The following is a 24,111-nucleotide window of genomic DNA, read 5'->3' as shown; positions in this document are numbered from 1 at the left end:
ATCTTTTAATTGAGCCTGCTCTACTTGAAATAGAGCAGGCTCCTTCCCCTGTGCGTCGTTTTTCCAATTCCGGCAGTGTTCGGCTGTGTTGATCCTCCAAACCAAATTTCTTGCTAATTAAAACTAAGTCCTTGGGGAGTTCCAAAGTTAATTAAATTCATAACTTATTAACCAAATCATATGGAACAAGAATTACACAAAACAGCTTCTGAGTGGATTAAAATCCATACAAGAACACATACTGTTTCAGGTATCTAACCCTGCGACCCAGATTAATTTTAATATTTCCCACTATGTTTTAGAACTATTAAAATTCTTAATCCATCAAATGACATCATTAAAATCATGAATTAAGTAAAACAAAACAGTAAAACAAACAACACTGTAAAACAAACAATTTAACAGTTCATAAACATATGTTTATTAAACAATGCAAGCATGCGAACCAGATTTGTTTTAATCCTTATTTCATCCTGAGATTGTGTTAGGGATGCAAAGAACACAGGTCAAAGAGGTAGAGCTAGTTATAAAACTTGCCTGTGAGACTCGGTTCAGAAATCTCAGCGTCTTTCTTCTAAGTTTTCCCGGCGCCCCTTTGGTTTTCCTCCTCTCTGTTTCTTCTGTCTCCACAACGTGGTTAGGGTTCTAAACCCTTGACAGCCTTATACAGATATATTTATAGGTTTATAAGTTTACACAAAACCCTAGTTTAATTTAAACCCTAAACTAAATCCTTAGTCGGCCCATATGAAACCTAATTAATGCTTAATTATGTCGGCTACATACGTGACTTCTAAAACCAAAACCCTTAATTAATCCTACTAACATAAAACTCTATTTATAGAAAATCCATTTATACTAAATTAAATCATTTAACAATTAATTCAATTTCAAGAAAAATAATTAATTCTATTTAAAGAAAACAATTACATCCAATAATTAAAACCCAATTAAATAAACAATTAAATAAAATAATCAAACAAAAACAAGTCATTAAAATAATTCATAATGAAATCAACAAATTCACAACTAAATCAATAAAACACAATTTAAATAATTAAATAAATTCCAGAATTATTCTTGTTAAATTAGGGGTATTACATTTTCCATCTGTCGCCTAAGGGATCTGCAATTATTGGTTGTATACCCATAATCTCTGTGGTAAGCGCAGTGCTTGGTCTTGTCTCTCTGTTCCAATGGTTGCCTTATTGGCTGAGGGGCTACAAACTTTATTTTATTCTCCTGGAATAACCGAGCCAAGGTTATGCGAAGGGGAGTGATTCTTTCTTCAGTCTTTTGCCGTTTTTCGGGTATTTGAATAGCTGGTGCCGAAGCGTGTTGACTTCTTCGGTCTTTTGATCCTGAAACCTTTTTCCTGAGGCTTGTTCTCCACCGTGACGAGGGTGGCATGTTGAGCTCGGTAGGCCACATTCTCCTCTAGTCGAATGTAGATCTGTGCTCTAGCATTGAGGGTTTGCATGTCCGGAGGAGAATACTTAACCAAGGACGTATGAAACTTGGTTCCCTGAATCATTGCAAGTTTGAATGTTTCTATTGCGGTAGCAGGGTGGCAATCTGCTATTTCCAAAGCCTACATATTGAATCTAGATAAGAAGTCTTGTAGTGTTTCACCCTTCTTTTGCCTTATAGTAAAAAGGCTTGCAATACTCTTCCTTTGCTTCTTATTACCACAATACTGCGCCAGGAACATAGTGCATAGAGTTTCATAATCTGGAATAGACTTGTGCGGCCTATTCCTAAACCACTCCAGCGCAGCCCCAGTTAGACTGGTAGGGAAGACTTTGCATATCCATGGGTCATTGGGATCATCCAGAGCCATCTTTTGCGCTTAGTGATCTAAGTACCGAGAAGGATCTCCTGTACCATCAAACTGGGTAAAGGAAGGCATAGTGAATTTCTTGGGTCTCTCGACGAGGTACATATCGTCAGTGAATGGAGTCTTCACGAGAGAGTTCTTATATTCCCTGGCCATCTCTGCAGGTGTTTGAACTCTCAAGAGTCTCTTCTCGTCAAAGGCCTCTTTTACTCCTGCACCATTTAGAACACCATTAAACCATACCGTGAGTTTACGGTTGGATTCGGCCTGTTCATCCTGCATGTGACGAGAAAGATTGTCTAAAGCTACCGCCTCGGATCTGGCCCTTTAGTCTTGCTGAACTTCCGTGGGCTGAACTTCACTAATCCGAGCCCCATTGACCTGGGGTTCGTTTTGATTGGGAGGAGGCGCAGCTCCGTCAACTGGTGGTGGCCGAGCTTCACTAACCAAACCCCATTGCCCTGAGGTTCGTTTTGGTTGGGAAGAGGCGCAGCTCTGTCAACTGGTGGTGGCTGAGGTGTCAACTATGCCATAGCGGTTTGAAGGGTGTCATTCTGCTGTTGAAGCAATGTAATTTGGGCTATGCTGGCTTTATTCGCCTGACGAAGCGCTTCGAACTGGTGCAAGAACTATTTTCGCATCTTTTACATTAACTCCATCTGTTGATCTGCCGCCATTGATTCTTCGTTCGACATTCTGGATCATGGAAACAAAAACAACTTGAAACAAAAAGTGGGAGTATCTTTCTATACGCTTCCCACAGACGGAGCCAAAGTGTAGGTGCAAAATTTCTCTCTATTAGAATAAATAAAAAGAAAAATACAACTCACTCAAAAACAAGCAAGAATAAAACTCAGAATAAATATATAATGCTTGATGATTTTATTGGAGGTCTAGGCCTCTATTTATAAGAAATACAGTGGTGGAATTTTGGTAGAATTCGCATGGCTTGTCTCTAATTCATTCCATATATGATTTTCTTTACATCTATAATCCTTTCCTTTCTATAATTCTTTCTATGTTGAGTTTTCCTTGTACAGAACTTGCTCTCTTTTGTGATTCCTTGGCCTAGCAGGACATGACTTCCCTTTACCAAGATTAGGCTAAATGTGGGCTGGCCCGACGATTCGGCTAATGGGCTTGGAGTTCACCCTTGGTATGACGGACTGTCGCTGTCTAGTCTTAGAAGTTGGGCCAGGTGGCTCGGGTCTGCGATCTATGTGGGAGCCAAGGCCTTGTCTATGCTTGCTCTAGACTAGGCTGATCTAATTTGGGCTTGGTACCGATTGGGCCATTGTGGTATCTGAATTAATTTTGTAGTGTGACGACGTGGATAATTATTACTGGAAGGGGAATTTTTTCCCTCCACAGTCTGCGTTTCCTACTTCCTTCCTGAGTCCTGAAAGAAAATGTTAAATGTAATAGGATAAGCAAATTGCTCAGTAGGTGGTGCCTAAGACACACCTCTTGTGGCCCCGTGAATCCAAATAATGAATAGGAATAGATGATAGGGGTCATGCTATGCCGGAAAAGAATACAACATAAATTCTAATTTCAAATAAATAATACCATGCCATGATATGCAATGTGATGTATGTCGCTCCCTATTTTCAAAACTCAAATCCATCGTTTTTCAAACTGTTAATATAACATGTCCTTTGGTGACTCCACAGCGACACAAGAGAATGACTGACTACTGTCCCTGACCCTTGGTACCCCCGCGGTGTCATTTGGGGCCAGATAGCTGAACCACGCTAGGGTGTTTCCCTAGTTCCCTCTAGGTTATATTAACACCACAGCCCTTTGGTGATTCCGCGGCGACCGAGTTTTTATAAAAATCACATTAATCAAAACTTTGCCCCAAAAATCCCTTTTTCATTCACTTCAAATTATTTTGCCCTTTTCCATGCCCAATGTTATGAATGCATGTCACATACTTTGACATTACTATGAAAATAAATGAATTTCCGCTACACAATTTAACATGCTTTCACATAGCAATTTCTAGCAAGATCTTAAACACCATGGCATGGAAATTTATATTTAGGCATGCTTTTTATATAATTTAATTAATACACATAATCATAAATTTCATCTACAGCAATAAAATCATTTTCAAGGCAATCAATTCAAATTAAGCATGTTAATTTGCACAATATCAACTACTCACAAAATTATATACTTCATATACACAATTAAATCACTTTAAAGTAAAATCAACACAAATTAGCATGCTAGGACACTAATTAAGTAAAATTAATTCACAAAGGTGCAAGATTATGTGGATTAGAAACTCTTATCTTGAAAAAAAATATTATTCCTTACTAGATCATCAAAGCCTCAAGCTCCCGACCTCTTCTACAACCTCACGGCTTCTTTCTGTAACTCTCGTCTCTCTGTGTCTCTCTTGTATCATTACCAACGTTGCAAAACAGACTCTTTATAAAGGCAATTCCATTGACTACCAACAAAAACGCTCACCACTCAAACAAAATTCCAGCCAACAAAACCCACGTTAATAAGGTGGCCAAAGGCAAAAATAATCATTACTCCTTTTTTTCTTTTCTTTTCTTTTCTTCTTCTTCTTTTTTTTTTTTTTTTTTTTTTTTTTTATCAAATCACTTTCTGTACTTTCTATATATATCATATCACAAGCAACAAATATGAGCCATGCATTGCCAAAGCTCAAAAGAGTTTTGCCCATGTAAAACACTAGTAGGCTCCACACCCATCATTTCAACCTCACCATTTACCACCTTTTTTTTTTTTCAACAGCCACCATTGACCCATCATCAAATGCACACACATATATATATATATAATGCAACAAACCAAACCCGTTAAAATCTAAGTAGGACCCGAAACCACCATCATCACATTACCAAATCCCTTTCCTTCCTCTCATTAACGTCGGCTGCTCACTCATTTTCCTATCACCATAAAACATAACATTTATACATCTATTATAAAAATGCAACATCAAATGGGCCCCGCCAAAAATACTATTATCACAATTTCATTCATTCATTTTTTTTTTTCATTTCTCTTTACTTCCGGCAGATGCAACTCCTAATACATCAATGTTACAAATATATATATAAAATAAGTAACCAAACTGATCAACCCAATTAATACCTCCACTGGGTCCCACGAAAATATCACCAATTTTACTTCTTTTTTTTTTCTTTTCTTTTTTTTTTGTCTTTAATTTCGACTGGGACATGCCTACCTTATCAATCAGATATAATCTAAACAATATGCAACAGAAAATTATAAACTGGAAATGTCCAATTAAATAATCAATAACCCCATCTCCAATTAGGTAAGCCTTCAACCAAAAGAAAAATTAATTATGTCAAATAAATATAAATTAAAGTCTTAAAAATTCAAATTGTCACAAAACATATATAAGCAATGAAAGTATGAGCAATCAATTATAAGGATACAACAGAGGGCCATCGACAAATTCCCTGATAATAGTGAAGCTCCAATCCCCTCAACTGACTCGTCCTTGGCTCAGCTTTTCATCCTCAATCACAAACTCCTCCAACCTCTGCAAAAGAACTGAACATAAGATTTGAAAAGGAATAACTAAAAACACAAGAAAAATGAGCAAAAACAGTTCCAAAAACAAGAAACTTCCCAAGAATTAAAAAAGAATGAATAAAACAAAAGAAAAAGAATCCAAACCCAAGAAACAAATAAACACATTCAACATGACAATCCATACGATTAATAGCTGAAAATCGAACACATTCATAAGAAACGCATTGCGAAAGAAAACAAGATTGACAGGAAATAGGAATACATACCAATGTTGTTTCGTCAAAGTTAATACACACACACACATATATATGTGTGTCTGTATATATATTAACGTTCTACATGATTTAGTACACTAGGGCCATATGATAATCTAACTGCAAGGGGAATCCATGATTGAATATAGGGAGTGACGATATTATATTGTCATTTCGAGGTTAACTTGGATTACATTTTTTCTCTCTCGTGTCACTGAAAAATCATTAAAAGACTGAAATTTTGAATGGATGATTGCACAACCTAGTTTTGTGATATAACCACACTAACTAGTTGTAATCATATTATGTTGTCATTTTAAGCGTAAATTATTATTTTTAATTATAAAAGAGTCCTGCTATTTAGCTCAATAAATAAAAACCTACTACTTCGCCGAGTGTATTTGGGCTATCTGTGTGTCAAATATAATGGGACCCATATTAAAATATAAGGTAATTAACCATGTAGAAAGTTGCAATCTTTTTTTAGGTTTCATCTTAATATAGTATCTTTGTTGGCAATTAAAATTTCAATCACCATGTGTATCAAATTGTGTATCTATTATATATATATATATAATAAGGTAAAGTGCAATAAACCCCCCTCAATTATTACCCTTTTAGCATAAAACTCCCTATACTATAAAAGTATCAAACAACTCCCTGAACTTTGCATTTTAGTTGCAGTTTATCCCCCTGTGGCGAGCTTGTCATGTGGCGACTTAAATTTAATTAAATGACTAAACCACCCTTATGATGGTTAAAAGACCACGACACTCTTCTATTACTTGACCCCACCAAACAAGCCTTGTCATCCAAAAAATCCCTCATTATTTCTTCCTCGATCTCGCTTGAGTGATCGTTATCTTTATATGCCTATATACATAGTTCAAAAAATGTGGAGGGTTGTGCGTCCAAGAATTTTCAGAGGAAGCGTTGTTGAGAAAAAACCATTGCAGAGACGAATTTCTTTTAGCCTTCACTGAAGCTCTCACTGAAACCCTCTCAGTTAATGGTCTGACCGGAGCTCACTGGTTTTTGAGATTGAGCTCTATTATTGCAATCTGGAACACACCAGAATTTGGTGTGAGATTCGCCGGAATCAATGGAGTAATTAGCTAGGAGATTTTCCCCATCTTCAATGCAACTCCGGTCGAAATGGGTCTTCGTTGGGTCAGTCTGAAGCTCTGAACTCTTACCCCTTGTAGGTTACTGAAACTATGTATCTTCGCCTGTGGTGTATAGATGAGTTTATTTGATTTGGTTGCTGCAACTTTCTAGGTCTCACCTGTTTTTCACGAATGAAGATTCTCCGGCTGTTTGGATATCTGAATCACAGTGCTTTTCCGACCGGTTTGTCACTAACTAAAGTTTTTCAGTTTGAGCATTGTAGTTGTCGATGGATTTTCTTTTTCTGTATATAAATCCATGAAGCTCCACACCTTAATTGAATTTTCAAGGCTCGCAATATATTCATCTCTTCATTGAGATCAACTACTTCAGATGGAACACCATTTTTTGCATTTGCTGCATCTGGTTGCTGACTTGGTTTTTGTTGCGTTTGGTTGTTGCCAAACCTATCGAAGTACAAGTAAATGGACAATTGGTATCTAGCTTCCTCTTATATATATATACACACACGCGCACATATACATAACAGAGTTACTCTGTGTTTCTTGATTTCATATTCCAATTTCTTTAACAACTTTGATTACATTATAGCTCCAAACTTCGCACGGCTAATTTCAGAAAAGACCCATGAAATTGTGACTTTGATTTCTAACGAATTAATTAGGGCCTTTTTTGCTGGTTCAAAAAGATAAAAGAGATCAACCATGGATCAATGCAAATAGAATGTAGTCTATACGATGTATATACATTTACATATATACATGCACAATGGATTTTGTTGTTGAGAAAGAAGAAACAATGGTAGTGGTTTGGTTAAGAGATGAGATAATGGGTTAGCGGTAAGTTGCATTGGTGTCCACATTTTAGTGGCTTTTCTTATTACATTGGTCCCACATCATTTAACCAATTTTATATTTACACATCAATGTTAAAACCACACATTTTTTTATTTATGGGCATAATTTTCTCTGTCCTAAAACTAAGCCAAATTCATAGTTGGAGGGGGATATTTGTAATTGAGGGGGGGTTTGTTGCATTTGGGGTACAGTTGAGGGAGGTTTAATGCACTTTACCCTATATATATATACACACACATATCACATTGCGTCTTTATTAATATACATCAATTACTTTTTGATATGCATTTGTTAATTGGTATAATGATCAAAGCGAATGATCTATCTTGCTCCTCCTAGGGAAAAAAAATTAAGAGAGGAAATTTAAAAAAAAAAAAAAAAAAAAAAATCAAAGTATTGAAAAATTATAAAAAAAACATTATAATTTTTGTTGTAGATTTTGTACGAATCAAATTCTTATATTTGAGTACCATAAAACTTGATGTGAAAATCCAAAAAAAAAAAAAAAAAAAAAAAAAAAAAAAAAAAAAAAAAGATATACAACCATAAATGAAAGGGTTAATTCCACCTACACCCCCTGACGTTTGTCAATATTCCACACACACCCCCTCTACGTTTCATAATTCCACCTACTTCCCTTAAGGTTTTGATTTATGAAGCAAATTACCCCCTGCCGTTAAGTAACTAACAGTGTCAGCATGAACAAATTGGTATAAGGTCAATTTTGCCCTTACAATACTTGAAATGACATTTTTAACCTCATTGACCAATGCAAATTTACAAAATTACCCTCATATAAGCATGAATGAGAAGGTTGCTATATCTCTCACCGTTTAAACGGCGACTATGGAGAATGTCCTTGCTGATCAGAACCCCACCATTTCAGGTCGATGTCGCCGTCATCCCCACGTTCTCATCGATAAGAGATGATGCATCTCCATTCAATCCTCTTCACCATCGTTCAGTTCAGACTCACTTCTCGTAGCTAATAACAGACCCTCGTCGCACATACTTGCATTGCCAGTAAGACACAGTCCAGTCAGAGGTCGCCGCCGTCGTCCTCGTATTGTAGTCCTTTTTGCTCTCCGATTCAGTCAAAAAATCAAGTTCTCCACTGCCGTCAATTTCGCCAGTCTCGAGGCAACATGGCCTTCAACCGTGGCCACTGTTCCGATTCGGTCCTCCATTAACTCCATATCCTACAGCCGCCGGAGAAATTTATTCGCTTTCACGTTTTCAGTCCTTGCTTGTTCGGCATGTCTCTCGCCGTTTGGTTTTTCGTGGCCACCGATCAGACTTCAGAGTATAGGTTTGCTGTTAATCGCTGGGTTTCTCATATTGCCGTTGAAACCACCGGAATTGCCTGTTTGATTCCTAATTACGAGCTTGGTTTTTTGTTTTTTTGCTAATCCGTATCTTCGATTGTGGTTCAATAGCTTGATTTGTGTTTTTCTCGATCACGATTTTTCTAATTCGTTTTCTCCATTATGCTTGCTTCGGTTTGTGGTTGTTTTATTGTTTTTATTGATTCGATTATTGATTTGACATTGATTTTGAACTCTAATTGTTCGATTTGTGCTTGATTTGTATAATTTAGTTTTACGTCTTGATTTTGTTGTGATTGAAGTCTCAGATTTGTTAGTTTTGACTTTAGTTATGAATTGGTAGTACGATTGTGTGAATTGAAATTGGTTGATGTTACATCAGATGGTATGTTTGATCCACTTTTTGCAAGAAGAAGCATCGACATGAACCAGGATGAAAAAACAATGTATCTGAGAATGGACATGCCTAGTCTCAACAATAAAAACTTGAAGATATCAATGGAGATGGAGAGTCTGAGCAATAATGAAGAAAAATGAAAGAAGAAGAAGATATATATATATAGTGTGTGTGTGTGTGTGTGTGTATATATATATGTGCGCGTCTGTGAGTAGATAGAGAAAAAGGGTGTTAAAGTCTTTTTTCTTTAAGTTATAAATTTTAATATATAATTCAAGGGTCAAATAGTAAAATCACACATTTCCATTGGTAAACTAAACGACTGTTGCTGACAGGGGGTGTAGGTGGAATTATGAAACGTAGAGGGGTGTATGTGGAATATTGACAAAGCTCAGGGGTGTAGGTGGAATTAACCATAAATGAAAAACTAAAAAGATGGAAAACATTATGAAAATTTGAAAAATAAGGAATGGAAAAGAGAGTATTTTATGGAAACAAGCGAGCATACTAATGATACCTATTTAAGTTGGAATTTTAAAATAATCATATTTTATTTCTTTTCGTTTTAAATCGAGGTATTAAAGTCGTCAATAATATTATTTTTTATTATAAAAATACATTTTAATCTTATTCTTCATCCTCTTTCAAAAACTATCACCTTAAGTCATATAAAGCGGGGGTGCGAAAGTGACAAAATTAAGTTAAGAATGGGAGCGAAAGCGCGCGAAGCGTAAGAACAAGAGTGCACTCAGAGCATGAGAACAAGAGTGCACTCAGAGCATGAGAACGACACCGATAAGAAAGATTGTGTGACTTAACTCTCACCCCTATCTAAAACATAATTCTTGTAATTTTAAAAGGTATTTTTGTAATTTTTTAAAATAATAATAATTATATTTAAAGAAAGAAATAAATAAATTATTTAAATAAATTTACTATCATACTATTTTTTATAAATTTTATAAAGGTGAGGATAAATTTGATTATATCATTTTATATTTATATTAGCAACCCATTAAAGTTAACCAGAGGAATGAGAATCAATTCCCACTTGTCTATGAGAATGGGATTTAATAAGGATTGAAATTTTATCGACTTGGAATGAATATCCTTCATTATCCTAAATTCCTAATCCATTCAATACATGCCGGCGAGGAACGGGAGAAGGGTGAGTGGCGAATTTTGTGGAATAAAAATAAAATTCCACGAATGAGATCGGTTTTCTTGATGCCTCTATTGGTAGCCCTAGGAGTAGTTGTTGTTGCAGAGATCGGTTTTCTGGGTCGGCCAAGAACATCGCTTTCTTTGTTCAACTCCTGGGCCGAGTCGTTCTATCACTCCATTCCGGAGATTTTCAGAAAGGAAACTATCTCAGTTAAGGGTTTTGAGGAGGTAAGTTCCGGTTTTGGTAATGATTCGAACTGTTTCTTTAAAATGTACCTATGCATAATATGCCCTAATATATACACACATAACGAAATTTACTAATTTTAACCTAAACACCTAATTGTTGCATCTAATCGGGCTATACCAAGAATTCTTCTTTTTTAATGTAAGGGTCATTTGTAATTATTATTATTTTTATTATTATTATTTTTTCTGGGCAAAGTAGAAATTATTATAGTTATGAACAATAATGTACATGGCTATAATAAGCAAAGGCATACCTTTGGATTACTACTTTAGAACAAAAGAACTAAAGAAAGGTCAAAACCTCCAATGAAAAGAGAGAGACAAACAGAGTAACAACTTAACCACCAAACAGATCAAGTGCATCTTGAACTCTCAAAGAGGACAAATCCAGCACCTCCCACCAAATAAGCTGATAATCGGTGAAAAAGACCTTGTAACTCTTTAAATTAGGGTATATCTCTCAATACTGTAGAAAATGTTCTTCTAGCAACTCTATCTTTCAAACCATTATGGTGAAATTAGTACTAAACCATTGAGATAACTGCACTAAGCAAACACAATTAGGTAGCTGCAAATCCAGGAGACATGAGAGCAGTTCCAGTAATTTGCATGTTTTGTATACTTTCTTTTAAACAATGCAGTCCAGAGGCAGTCTTTTGATTGCAGAAAGTACCAAACCAATCCACATAAAGAGGCATTATTGATATCAGATAACTTTCTCACCCCCCATACCACATTCAACCTTAGGTGAACAAACTGTCTTCCAGTTAAGGGCATGCATTTTCTCATTAGAATCACTTGAACCCCAAAGGAAATCCCTCATCTTCTTCTCCAAAACCCTGATGACAGAAGTTGGCCACTTAGAAACAGAATTGTTTACCCAGTCCTGCATGCAATTTCTCATGTGAGGTGAGACTGCGAATTGAAAGTTCTAATTGTGGCGACAACAAAAAATCATGTATCCATCTATTTTAGCAAAAAGAATGAAAAGAACACCTACCATCCTCAAAACACATCTTCTGTAGACACGGAAATGATGGGCCCTGGGAGGCTTGCCCGCTAAACATTTGTCACAATGCCTCGGGCGTAAAACATGCATCTGGAATAGAAATTTATGTTATAATTCTAATGCTAATATTTGATAGATATGTAGCTCTATTTAAGAATTCTCTACTCCACAAACTGCTATTCTTCAATATGCATTATCAGCAATCCAGTAAAAAATATGGTGCAGGTGGGTTGAAACAGAGAGGGAAAACGGAATTGTTACTTTTACATGTGAAGTATGGAGGGGAGGGTCCATGCATGTAGGCTGGTATGATTTATAATTGAATACTATCATAAAATCTAGGATTAAATGGTTGGATATATCTGTGGGTGCTTACCATATAACTTGTGGTTGCTTAAGAGCTTAAATGTTCAGTGTAGGATATGAAATAACTTGAGTTGGACTCTCTCTCTGCACCTTCAATTATTGACCATTTGGGGTTGTTTGGACGTGTGGTCTGTCTTCCATTTTATAATCATCTCTAAGAAGTAACAAAAAGAAGATGTAGTAGTTACCTGACATTGTATGACCAATGACCATGTACCCACTGCATAGCAGAATTTTCTCTACTTTTAAGAATTATTCTGTAACTATAACTGCTTAAACAGAGAACATTCTCATGTCTTTACTAGTTTTCTCTCTCTAATAAATATGATTTATGCACACAAATATATATAGACTCGGATAATTTATAAACAATTGGTTTTTTTCTTTTTTATAACTGAGGATGTCCCAACTCCCTTCGGATGCAAAACTAATCCCTTCTGATACTTATTACCCTCTTTAACTGTTTCTGACACTCCTATAAATTGAACTCAAACCTTTGGAGGTTCATGTCCTATTTGTCAATTGTGGTTAATTAACTAATTTTGAAGTATCCATGAAGTAGCCTTCTTACCTTGGCAGAATTTATATAGGTAACAGTCAGGTGTGGTTCAATTGAGTTAATTTATCTGAATGTCTTCATAAAATCACCAATTGAAATTACATTACTTTTAAATTTGGTGGCATATTACATCAACTTGATATGCCACATATTTGCAGTGCTTTCAGTGGCCTTTATACCAAGGATATGTGCTTTATTTCCCTACTTTGTGGCTTATTTTGTTATACTTTTAACTTCTTTTAATGTAATCACCAATGAAAATCACATTACTTTTTTATTTGGCTGTATATTACATTAGCTTAAAACGCTGCACATTTTTGGTGCTTTTGCTGGTCTGTATACCATGGATCTGTGCTTTATTACCCTACTTTGTGGCTTATTTTGTTGTACTTTCACTTCTTTAATGGAATCTTTGCATGATATGAAATATATTGTATGTTGCTCATTAGTTGTATTGGTAATGTATTTATTTGACTCTTTGAATTGTGTATTCTATATTGTTACACTGCAATATAAACTCTATTTTTTTTTTTTTTTTTTTGTCCTTTTTTTTTTCTGCTATGATGTCCATGCTTTATGCTCAAGGCATGTGAATTTATTTCGGCAATCTCAGTTTTGGTCATCTGTTTATGACTGTTGGGTTGTATATAGCTTTTTTCAAATTCTAGCCGTTTATGACAGTTGGAGTACACAAGGGGCTGTTTGGAAATTCATTTCGGTACTCTCAGTTTTGGTCAGCCTGCATGTTTAGACTAATTTGGAAAGGGCATAACTTGTTTTAAATTCAAATGAGGCCAAATTTATGTCCAAATTGAAGATCTTGAAGTCTACTTTCCAATAGATTGGTGTCACTGGTCTCACATAAAAACTTCAACCACACTGAAAGTTATGGCTGTTAAAGTGTGCCCAAGTCCTGAACATTTATGGTCTGTTTTAGGCTTTTAGCACATTTGTGAGATAGCCATCGGACCTTGTAGTATGGTTTAATCAAGTCTAAGGCCTTTTGTTAAAAGTCTAGGGACCATTAAAATGATATGCATGAGGTGCATTGGGTCCTAGAATCAACTAAGAAAAGGGTTGAGCATTCAAATGAAGTTACTTAAAAAATAACTTTACATGAAATGCTAATCACTCACCCAATACCATCCTACCCAATTCTTGATCTTCAATCTTGAGCATTTGGGTTGATCATCTTAGGCTTGGATCCACTTCAACTTTGCCATTGATCTTTTGATGTTTGAGCTTTGAGTTCCATGGTGACGTGGCTTCTTGAATTCAAATCTTCATGTAAGTCCTTTGAAGTCCAAGGCCTTTGCTCTTGAATTTGATCTTTTAACTTAAAGTTCCTTGAGCTTGACCCATGTTTGATCTTGAACATTTAATTCCACGGATCTACTTTGTCCTTGAGTTTCATAGAATATTATGAAATTCACCACGCTCAAGTAGACTATTAAATTCTCACACTAATAGGTTGTTATAATCAAAATCATCAAGTTTCAATTGGCTTGAAACCTTAGGGCCAACAATCTCCCCCTTTTTCATGATGACAATTTATTGATGTGTTTCACAACATAAGGGATAAAAGATATTGCATAAGCAAAGCTCCCTTTTCAATATGCATATATGAATCACATAAGTTAGAGAATCTCCCCCTGTTAAGTTTAGAATATGTATAAGCTGTAACAATGCTAATGTGAGGCTAACTGCTCCTAACTGTATTTATTAAATAGTTTGATAGTTGATACCAAGTCTCATTATGGCCATTGTGCCAAAAATAATAATGACAAATATGGAGTCGACTAAAGACACGACTTATGCATTCATGCAATACATTGCTTTTATGCCTAAGCTATATAAGGTGCGTATTACTGCTTCCCCTCCTATTCTATATGAAGTGCACGATATTGCTTCTACTCCTATCAAGCTAGTATGCAAGATGCCATATATGCTCAGTAGTGTAAGCTAACAGTGTGCTAAATGATGTTCAAATGCTCAGTAGTGTGACCTGGCATGTGCTAAATGACTACAAGCAATGTGACCCAAATGATCCGTTTTCTAATGGCAATGAATTAGCAATTAATAACACAAACACATTACATTAAACACATTCCAAATGCAAAACACATTACTAACACTAATAACAGAAACACATTACATTAAGCACATACCAAATACAAATTACATATTAAGTCACAACAACCATGACTGCATATTTTCTTCATAACACATCCATTATGCAAGTGTATAACACATCAATCCGCTATGCAAGCTGCAAGTTGCATATTTTCTCCCCCTTTTGGCATCATCAAAATTTCTCCCCCTTTTGGCATCATCAAAATAAGCAGTGGAGTCCATAAAGGTAAGGAGTGATGATGTGGGAGTGATAGCAAGTAACCAATTGCAGAGCAGAACAGGGCATGTATATTAGTAAGACATAACTTAGCACAGAACATAAACATAGCTGTGATAGTGAACATAGGAAAATCACAGAGTATACGTAATGCTAAGATAGTAAAATAGGAAATAATTAACCAATAGGGTAACTAGCAAAATGTTTAACCCAAACTGGCTAATGACAAAACATCAGTAGTTAAATATCCATACTAATTGTAAAAATACTTTTTTTTTTTTTTTTTTCCCTTTGAATGGGGTGGTTGTATAAAAATAAAGATCGAAAAATATGTATAAAGAGATAAGTTGGGGCATACCCCTACTGAAAACAACAACTACTGGCCGTGGGCAAGAACCATTTCAAGTACAAGAAAGAAATGAAAAGAAAGCATAAAGAGAGCAACATCGGCACTAACATAAAGACACAAAGACTTCAGCTGAGATGCCGATGATGGAAGTGGATTCCTTGATGTCATCAATGCCAAGCTGAGAATCATTACTGGCAGTACCATCAAACACCCTGCTGATCCTCTCTTTCCATATGTTCCAAAGAATGGTAACAAAGAAAGTCTAATCTTCTTGGATTTAAAAGAATTACCACTAGCAATCTGAGTAACCCAAGCAGTCATATCTAGAACAGAACCTACCCTTTGAGTAGGAAGATGCAGCAAAGAGCACCACCAATCCCAAACTTCCACAGCAAAAGTGCAATGCAGAAATAAATGTTCAGTTCCATCCTTATCAATTGAAACTAAGGAACTCGAGAAACTGTGGTTCTACGGGAGCCCCAAACAGATTTGATAGAAAAATTACCATGATTCCATCTGATTGTATCTCCACAGAATTAATGGTTTGTGTCCTCAACAGATCAGCAATATAGGAATGTATAGCAGGAGAAAAAGACCACTGTCTGTTTTGCAGAAAAGAATGCACCATATAGCTTTTGTCAACACCACAAGATCTCCAAAACCTCAAACTGAACTGCTGAATTAAAGGACTTCCATTCCCAAGGATCCAGCAACAGATTGAAAGAGTGACCATCACCCACACAGAAAGTAATATTATTAAGCATGAAATCTCTGACCTGCAGCATTGCTTTCCATATTGCAGAATATGTAGATCTAGGAATGTAACTCCAGAAATTAGACTTATTGGTGGACTTCATGTTGAACCAAGCAACCCATAAAAGTGTATTTATTCCGAATGAAATTCCAAACTAAAGAGCATTTGGCTGCAAAATTAATATCTTCAATCTTTCTAATGCCAAAACCCCCTTCTTTTCTAGGAAAAGCAATCTTGTTCCAACTTACCAAGTGCAGCTTCTTAGCATTATCCTTAGAACCCCAAATACATCTCTTCAGTTTTTAAGAGAAGTCCTTCTCACAGCTTGAGGAAGATTGAAAACAGACCAGTAGTATGTGAAGAAGATTGAAAACAGACCAGTAGTATGTGAAGGAAGTAAGGACAGAATTGACCAATTCAACTCTACCTGTGATAGAAAGATTGAGTGTGTTCCATACTGTCAATTTGGAGTCCACTTTGTCCATGAAGGCAGAGCAATGATTCCTCTTCAAACTTCTATCAATTAGAGGTAAACCTATGTACTTCATATGAAACACCCCGTCTAAATTGCATAATTCTAAACAAGCTTCTTTTTCTCCTCACAGCCCCTGAAAAGAAAACATGGCTCTTATCCTTGCTGACCATAAGACCAGAAGCCTGCTGAAACTCTTGGAAGACACTCATCACATTTCTGGCATTTGTCAAGCTAGCAATAAAAAATTTGCCACCAGCAAAGAAAAAATGACTAATTTTCAAGCCGACTTTACTGACATCTTTGCTCAACTCAATATGCCCATCCTCAACCTTCTTTTGCATCAGATTAGAGAAATACTCAGAAACTAGAGTAAAAAACAATGGTGATAACGGACACCCTTGCCTAATACCCTTGCCAGCAGCAAAAAACCCAGCAGGAACTCCATTTTTAAGAACTGAGAAATTAGCAGTTCTCACACATTGCTTCACCCATTCAAGCCATTGATAACCAACCCCATAATTCTGCATAGTCTTGAACAAAAAGTCCCATGAGATAGAGTCATAGGCCTTTTTCAAATCAATTTTCAAGGCCATAGAAGTATCCCCATTCTTGCTGGAGAAGCCTTTGAGGAGATCATGAGGAAGAATGATATTACCTTGAATTTTCCTACCCTTGATGAAAGCCATTTGTTCCTTTCAACCAAACTGTCAAGCACCCCTACCAATCTGCTGGCTAAAATTTTGGCAACAATCTTATACAATGTGTTACAAAGAGATGTGGGCCTAAAATCAGTTATCTTACAGCTACCAATCTTCTTTGGAATTAATGACAAAAAGGTAGCATTCATACCTCTAGGCATTGTAGCATTCTGAAAGTAGAAAACAATGGTTTGGATTAAATCATCGTTAATGAGACTCCAAAATTTCTGATAGAATCTAGCAGCATCAGGCTCTGGTGTTTTATCAGGAGACAAATCCACAACCACCTTCTTTATTTCATCTTCTGTTACCAACCTTCCAACTCAGCTTGTTGATTAGCGTTCAGAAAATTCCTAGGTTGCTGCAGCTAAACATCCTCCCTACCAGTATCTGTAGCAGAATATAGATTCTTTTAAAAACCTTCAAGCCACTCCTTGATCAGTCGAAATGGTACCCCCCTCATTTTCAAGATTAATAATAGAATTAATAGCCCTACTCTGTTTAACTTTGTGATGGAAGAACTTGGTACAATTGTCATTATCAGATAACCACTGCAACAGGCCTGTGGCCCAGCGGTACCAGGCTCCTACTTCCCAAAGTGAGGTCAGGGGTTCGAATCTCAGTGGAGGCATGTGTTTGTGTCTACCAACTAAAGAAGCATTAATTGATTTATTTTTACTTATCAAAAAAAAATTATCAGATAGCCACTGCACCCTAGACTTTTGAGCCCAAAGGATTTCTTCTTTAGAATGCAAATAAACCACCTCTTCCTTGACCCTATTAACCTCTATAAGGAGATCAGTATTCATAGGGTCAGCTAGAAGTTTCATTCGTGAATTCTCCAAATTCTTTGAAGCATTCTCCAACTGGTCAAAAATGGATCCCTTATCCCTGTTCCAAATTTTGATTTTCTCTTTCACCAACCTTAACTTCATAAATATGTGAATAGGATTGCCAGTAGTGTATTCCAAACTGAAGACACCAATTGATCAACCTCTTGGTCTTGGCACCAAATTTTAAGGAAGCTAAAAGGTTTAGCTCCCATACTATACAAAGCATCATATTGTACTATCATAGCATGGTGATCTGAGAAGAAAGGGGCAGAAAGAAAGAGCTTGGAATTCTTGAAAGTTTGGAACCAATGTGCATTACACAGAACTCTATCCAACTTGGCACATATCCTCTTGCTAGTGTACTGGCTATTAAACCATGTCCACCCCAAATTACCCAGCTGCAAGTCATCCAAACCCACAGAATTAAGACTATTGAATTCATCAATAATTCTTTGTGGAATCCTCAAACCTCCCTGTTTTCCACCATGGAATCTCACCACATTCCAGTACCCCATGGCCAACCAAGGACCTTGTACTAGACTAGTGTAATGGGTGGGCGCTTGCCCATTTACCCAAAGGCTCAAACTGTTGGGTAGTGCTGCATACCCACCCATTTATACCTAATTACTTTCCCATCCGGATCCGATGTGGGACAAATGACCTTTGTTACATTCTCCCCCCACCCAAACTCGCAACGCCCTCGTTGTAGATCGAGGCACCCGAATACCCTCTGGGCCGGGCGCTTGACGTGACACCGGATCAAGGATTGGGACTGGGTTTGGCTCTCTGATACCAACTGTAACGGGTGGGTGTTTGCCCATTTACCCAAAAGCTCAAACTGTTGGGTACTGTTGCATACCCACCCATTTATACCCAATCACTTTCCCATCCAGATCTGATGTGGTGATGTTGTAGATTTCCCCATAAATGTTTCCTTTATCTAACAGTAGTAACTGCATAAACAGTAGTCAAGAAGAAACACTCTTGAGAGTGAATGATCTTAACTTCAGATAGAATAGATTGCATATCTTCCCCAACAACATCAAATTGAATTTTAGAAGGATCCTTACCAATCCACACCTTACCACTAGGATGTGATTGATAATTAGCAAACCATTTCCAACTCCTCCCCAACTTATTTGTAATTCTAAATTTATTTTGATGTACTCTAGTTTCAACCAAACAAGCAATGAAGAGCTTTTGATCTTTAATCAATTTGCTCACAACCTTCTGCATTCTAGACCAATTTAGGCCTCTCACATTCCAACTCCCTATCATTGAGAAGATTGGGATGGTGGAATTGCCCCACCAGCTGCCATAGCTCTATTCACTCTAGACAAGGTGACTCCTTTCACTTGTCCTTTGGCCTTCTTTTTAGCCACTTCAGATTGCTTACTCACTGAGCTCAATTGTTCCCCCTTTTTATAATCCCTCTTCTATCAAGGATGATAGAATCCCTTTTCTCTGCATCTCCGTTAGTTTCATCTCCGTCCATATAGCCTGTATCATTAGCGACATTACTCTCTTGCATCACTGACCCAGCACCACTTGAATCTTCCAATCCTTCTCTGTTCAATCACAGTTTGCACATTAACATGATCTTCTCCATATAATCCCCACCCCTATCATGGATGTGTTAGGGTTTCACACACACAATTGGCAAATATAGTAGATAAAAAATTACACACAAGCAAAAAACGAGATTTATGTGGTTTGGCAAATTGCCTAGTCCACGGGCGAATAATGACTAACTTTACTTCAAAAACTTGATTACACACTCTTTTCTCTCTCACAATCTCAGCTCTCTTTTTCTCTGTACAATTTTCTCTCTATCTCCAAATCTCTCATACCCATATCTATTTATAGAGTCTTCAAACCCAAATCTTATTGGACAAGGATTAACTTGCCTATAAGGAGTTACCATATCAGTCTCCAACTCTAAAATAGATGTACAACTTCTTCCCCAAATCTTCCGCTTTTTTCCCATGTCTTTTGGCTTCCAAAACTAATTAGGAAACTGTTTCTCGCAGCTTCCAATAACTCACTATCCAAGTTGAACTGGTTTAGCCCTATTTGAACCGATTCAACTTTGGCAGTAGCCAAAGATAAGCCAAAATCGGCAACTTTGAACGGATCAAAATCGTCTCCTGCGCAACAGTGAATATGTCCCAGCTTGTGAGTAATATGTGGACACCATTTTGCCACGTCAGTTAGTCAAAGAAGAGAAAAGAAAGTAAATCAATTTTTACTGAAGACGTATTAGTGTATACATACAAAGTTTGCCACGTCACTTAGTCAAAAAAGACAAAAGAGAGTAAGTCAGTTTTTAGTGCATATATACAAAATCTATACATCCCAAATTTCTCCTTAACAACATCACAATATTTTCGGAATGTACATTCCAATATTTTCTTAGAATATGATCTACCATTCATCTATTTCTCTTGTTAGGAAAATATCTGGATGTTGGTTTTGCGTCACAATATTTTCCTAACGTACATTCCAACTTTCTCCTTACTAGCATCTCAACATTTTTCTAACGTGTATCTGAAATAAGATAAAGCAATGAATAGTGTGATGTTGGTAAGGAGAAAATTGGGATGTTGGTAAGAGGAAAGTTGGGATGTAGGTAAGTCAGTTTTTAGTGTAAACATAGAAAGTCTATACATTCTAACTTTTTCCTTAACAACATCCCAATATTTTCCAAATTTCTCCTTACTAGCATCCCAACATTTTTCTAACTTATATCCCAAACAAGATAAAGCAATAAATTGTGTGATGTTGGTAAGGGAAAAGTTAAGATGTAGCTTAGGTTAGGAAAATGTTGTGATATACAATTTATACTGAGATATGTTTATTTACGTATTTGTACAATAAGTGGGATGTTGGTAAGGAGAAAGTTGGGATATAGGTTAGCGAAATGTTGTGATATACAAGAAGTTGTAGGTTAGGGAAATGTTTGTATAGAGAGAGAAAAAAAAAAAGAGCAAAAAGTTGGTCTGGTTTTGATTTGGTCTCGTATGTATGTGTGTATGTATATACAAAAGTTTTGCTTTTTTAATTTTTAACTTTTTCGATTTTAACTCACTGTCTGTAACCGGCCCTACCGTTGCGCAGGAGACGATTTTAATCCACTTTGAAAACCCCAATTCTTCACGTAATCAACACTTGATCAAAATATGTCTTCGCGTACGTGCTTCACCTTGAACAAGGATCTCTTCATAGCTCCACCTTAACTAAAGATTTCACCTCAAATAAAGCACTATGATGAAATTAAGAAACACTAACAATTTCCACCTTTTCTCAAATTCATCATTCTTCTACTTGTCGTTCTTCGCCGCACTACCATACTCGTCTATTCTCAGCAAATTGTTGACCGTCCTTCCCAAAAGCATGACACGTGGCCCTCTTTTAATCTTCATCAATCCGTTCTTCACTTCACACCTGCAACCTTTGGAATCCAATGCTCCTACAGAGATCACATTCCTTTTAACACTTGGAATATGGCGTACATTCGTTAGAGTTCTTACCAAAACATTTGGTGTCTTGATTTTAATTGTTCTAGTTCCCATAATATCACAAGAGGCATTATTCCCAATAAATACCTTACCACTTACAGGCTTGTAGGTAGCAAACCATTCTTTATGAGGACACACATGAAAGGAACAAGCAGAATCAAGTATCCATTCCTTAGCTTCTCCCTTTTTATCAATGATTGATAATGCTTCATCATTATCACTCTCTTCTTTCGTATCTTCAGACACAACAACGGCAGCGATGCACTCTCCTTTCTTTCTGGACAATACCACTGAATATGCCCCTTTCTTCCACACTTGTAACATCTTTTCTCTGACAATGGCACAAGGTTTCTTGAAGCTCCAAATCTCTTCTTCTCTTGAGCAATAAGAACTTGAGCCTGAACATCACGACTCTCTTCATCATTCAACTTTCATTAGAGAACAAAACACTCTTGTTCCACCGAGATGGTATCTCTCCCATAAAGCAAATTATTGAATAATGCTTATGGGTAGAGCGTACCGATGTTAACAAAATAATTACTTTATCCTCATTACTTAACTTGACATAAATGTTAGACAAATCACAAATAATTTTGTTGAACTCACCAATATGTTCTTGAAGGCTTACCCCTTCTTTTCTCTTGAAGGAATACAACCCTTGCTTTAAAACTAACCTGTTGGTGAGATTCTTTCCCATATACAGATTTTCCAACTTCTTCCACATGTCCGCTGCTGAATCTTCTTTTATCACATCATACACAATATCATCTGCCAATGTTAATCGAATTGCACTCATTGCCTTCAAGCTGATCTTCACCCAATCTGCATCTTTTGTCTTTCCTGGTTGCTTACCCAAAGCATCTTCGAAACCATGTTGAATCAGTAAATCCCGCATTTGAACTTGCCAAAAACTGTTCTTTCCTCTATAAAACTTCTCTACCACGTACTTTCCATCTGTAATAGTTGCTGCCATGACTTTGATACCAGTTGTTAGGGTTTCACACACACAATTGACAAATGTAACAGATAAAAAATCACACACTAGCAAAAAACGAGATTTACGTGGTTTGGCAAATTGCCTAGTCCACGGGCGAAGAACAACTAACTTTACTTCAAAAACTTGATTACACACTCTTTTCTCTCTCACAATCTCAGCTCTCTTTTTCTCTGTACAATTTTCTCTCTATCTCCAAATCTCTCGTACCCATATCTATTTATAGAGTCTTCAAACCCAAATCCTTATTGGACAAGGATTAACTTGCCTACAAGGAGTTACCATATCAATCTTTAACTCTAAAATAGATGTACTACTTCTTCCCCAAATCTTCCGCTTTTTTCCCAAGTCTTCTGGTTTCCAAAACTAATTAGGAAACTGTTTCTCGCAGCTTCCAATAACTCACTGTCCAAGTTGAACAGGTTCAACCTCATTTGAATCGGTTCAACTTTGGCAGTAGCCAAAGCCAAAAAACTACACGAGCATGTTGAACCGGTTCAGCCCCACTTGAACCGGTTCAACTTTGGCAGTAGCCAAAGATAAGCCAAAATCGGCAACTTTGAATGCCCCAATTCTTCACGTAATCAACATGTGATCAAAATATGTCTTCACGTATGTGCTCCACCTTGAACAAGGATCTCTTCATAGGTCCACTTTAACTAAAGATTTCTCCACGTCAAATAAAGCACTATGATAAAATTGAGAAACACTCTAACAGGATGATAGAATCCCTTTTCTTTGCGTCTCTGCAAGTTTCATCTCCCTCCATATGCTTTGTATCATCTGCGACATTACTCTCTTACATCACTGAACCAGGACCACCTGAATCTTCCAATCCGTCTCTCTGTTCAATCAGAGTTTGCACATTAGCATCTTCTTCTCTAGTCTCAAGGGAAGCCACCTTATCACCTCTGACTTGAACGTCAAAAGCATCATCCTTATTTATGGTGTAAATCCCATCTTCCTCTATAGCCTTAATACCATCTGTAACATCATCTTCATTGTGTTGCAACACATCAAATGGGTTTGAGGTCTCAGTGTCTTTTCAACCATTGGCACCACTTCCGTTTCCTCACTTGCCTCGTTCAACTCAATTAATTTCCCACCCTTCTTGATCACTCACTTTTCAGTGGTTTTCTTCACTTCATTGGTTTGATGAACTTTTTGTGGACATTTTCCCACAAGATGATCCACTCTTTTACAGAATGTGTACTTGTGGTTTCCAATCATATTGCACCCCCACTCTACATTCCTCTCCATGGTTGAAAATCGAAATTTTATCTGGGAATTCCCTATGGACATCGAGCTCAACCATAACCCTAACAAACATAACTCCACCTATAGAAGTTGAAGATTCATCCATATATAACGGCTTAGAGAACATCTAATAAACACGGACACAGATACGGGACACGGATACGACACGACACGTACATGGCGACAAGGCAA

General features: G+C 36.8%; 1 long non-coding RNA gene across 1 annotated transcript in view; it reads left to right on the top strand.

The window, feature by feature from the left end:
- The first annotated feature begins 10,364 nt into the window (after positions 1–10,364).
- LOC132294565 (uncharacterized) overlaps positions 10,365–24,111 on the top strand; it is a 48,419-nt gene continuing 34,672 nt past the window's right edge. Inside the window, exon 1 of the long non-coding RNA XR_009478108.1 lies at positions 10,365–10,736. This is a non-coding gene — a long non-coding RNA (uncharacterized LOC132294565). The remainder of the gene's footprint in view (positions 10,737–24,111) is intronic.

This window comes from Cornus florida, unplaced genomic scaffold (genome assembly GCF_030987335.1).
Source record: "Cornus florida cultivar Cherokee Brave unplaced genomic scaffold, ASM3098733v1 CherokeeBrave_3.0.0_Hap2_Chr02, whole genome shotgun sequence".
Lineage (NCBI taxonomy): Eukaryota > Viridiplantae > Streptophyta > Magnoliopsida > Cornales > Cornaceae > Cornus > Cornus florida.
The sequence above is the reverse complement of the archived record's forward strand: the minus strand, read 5'-3'. Positions and strand labels throughout refer to the sequence as shown.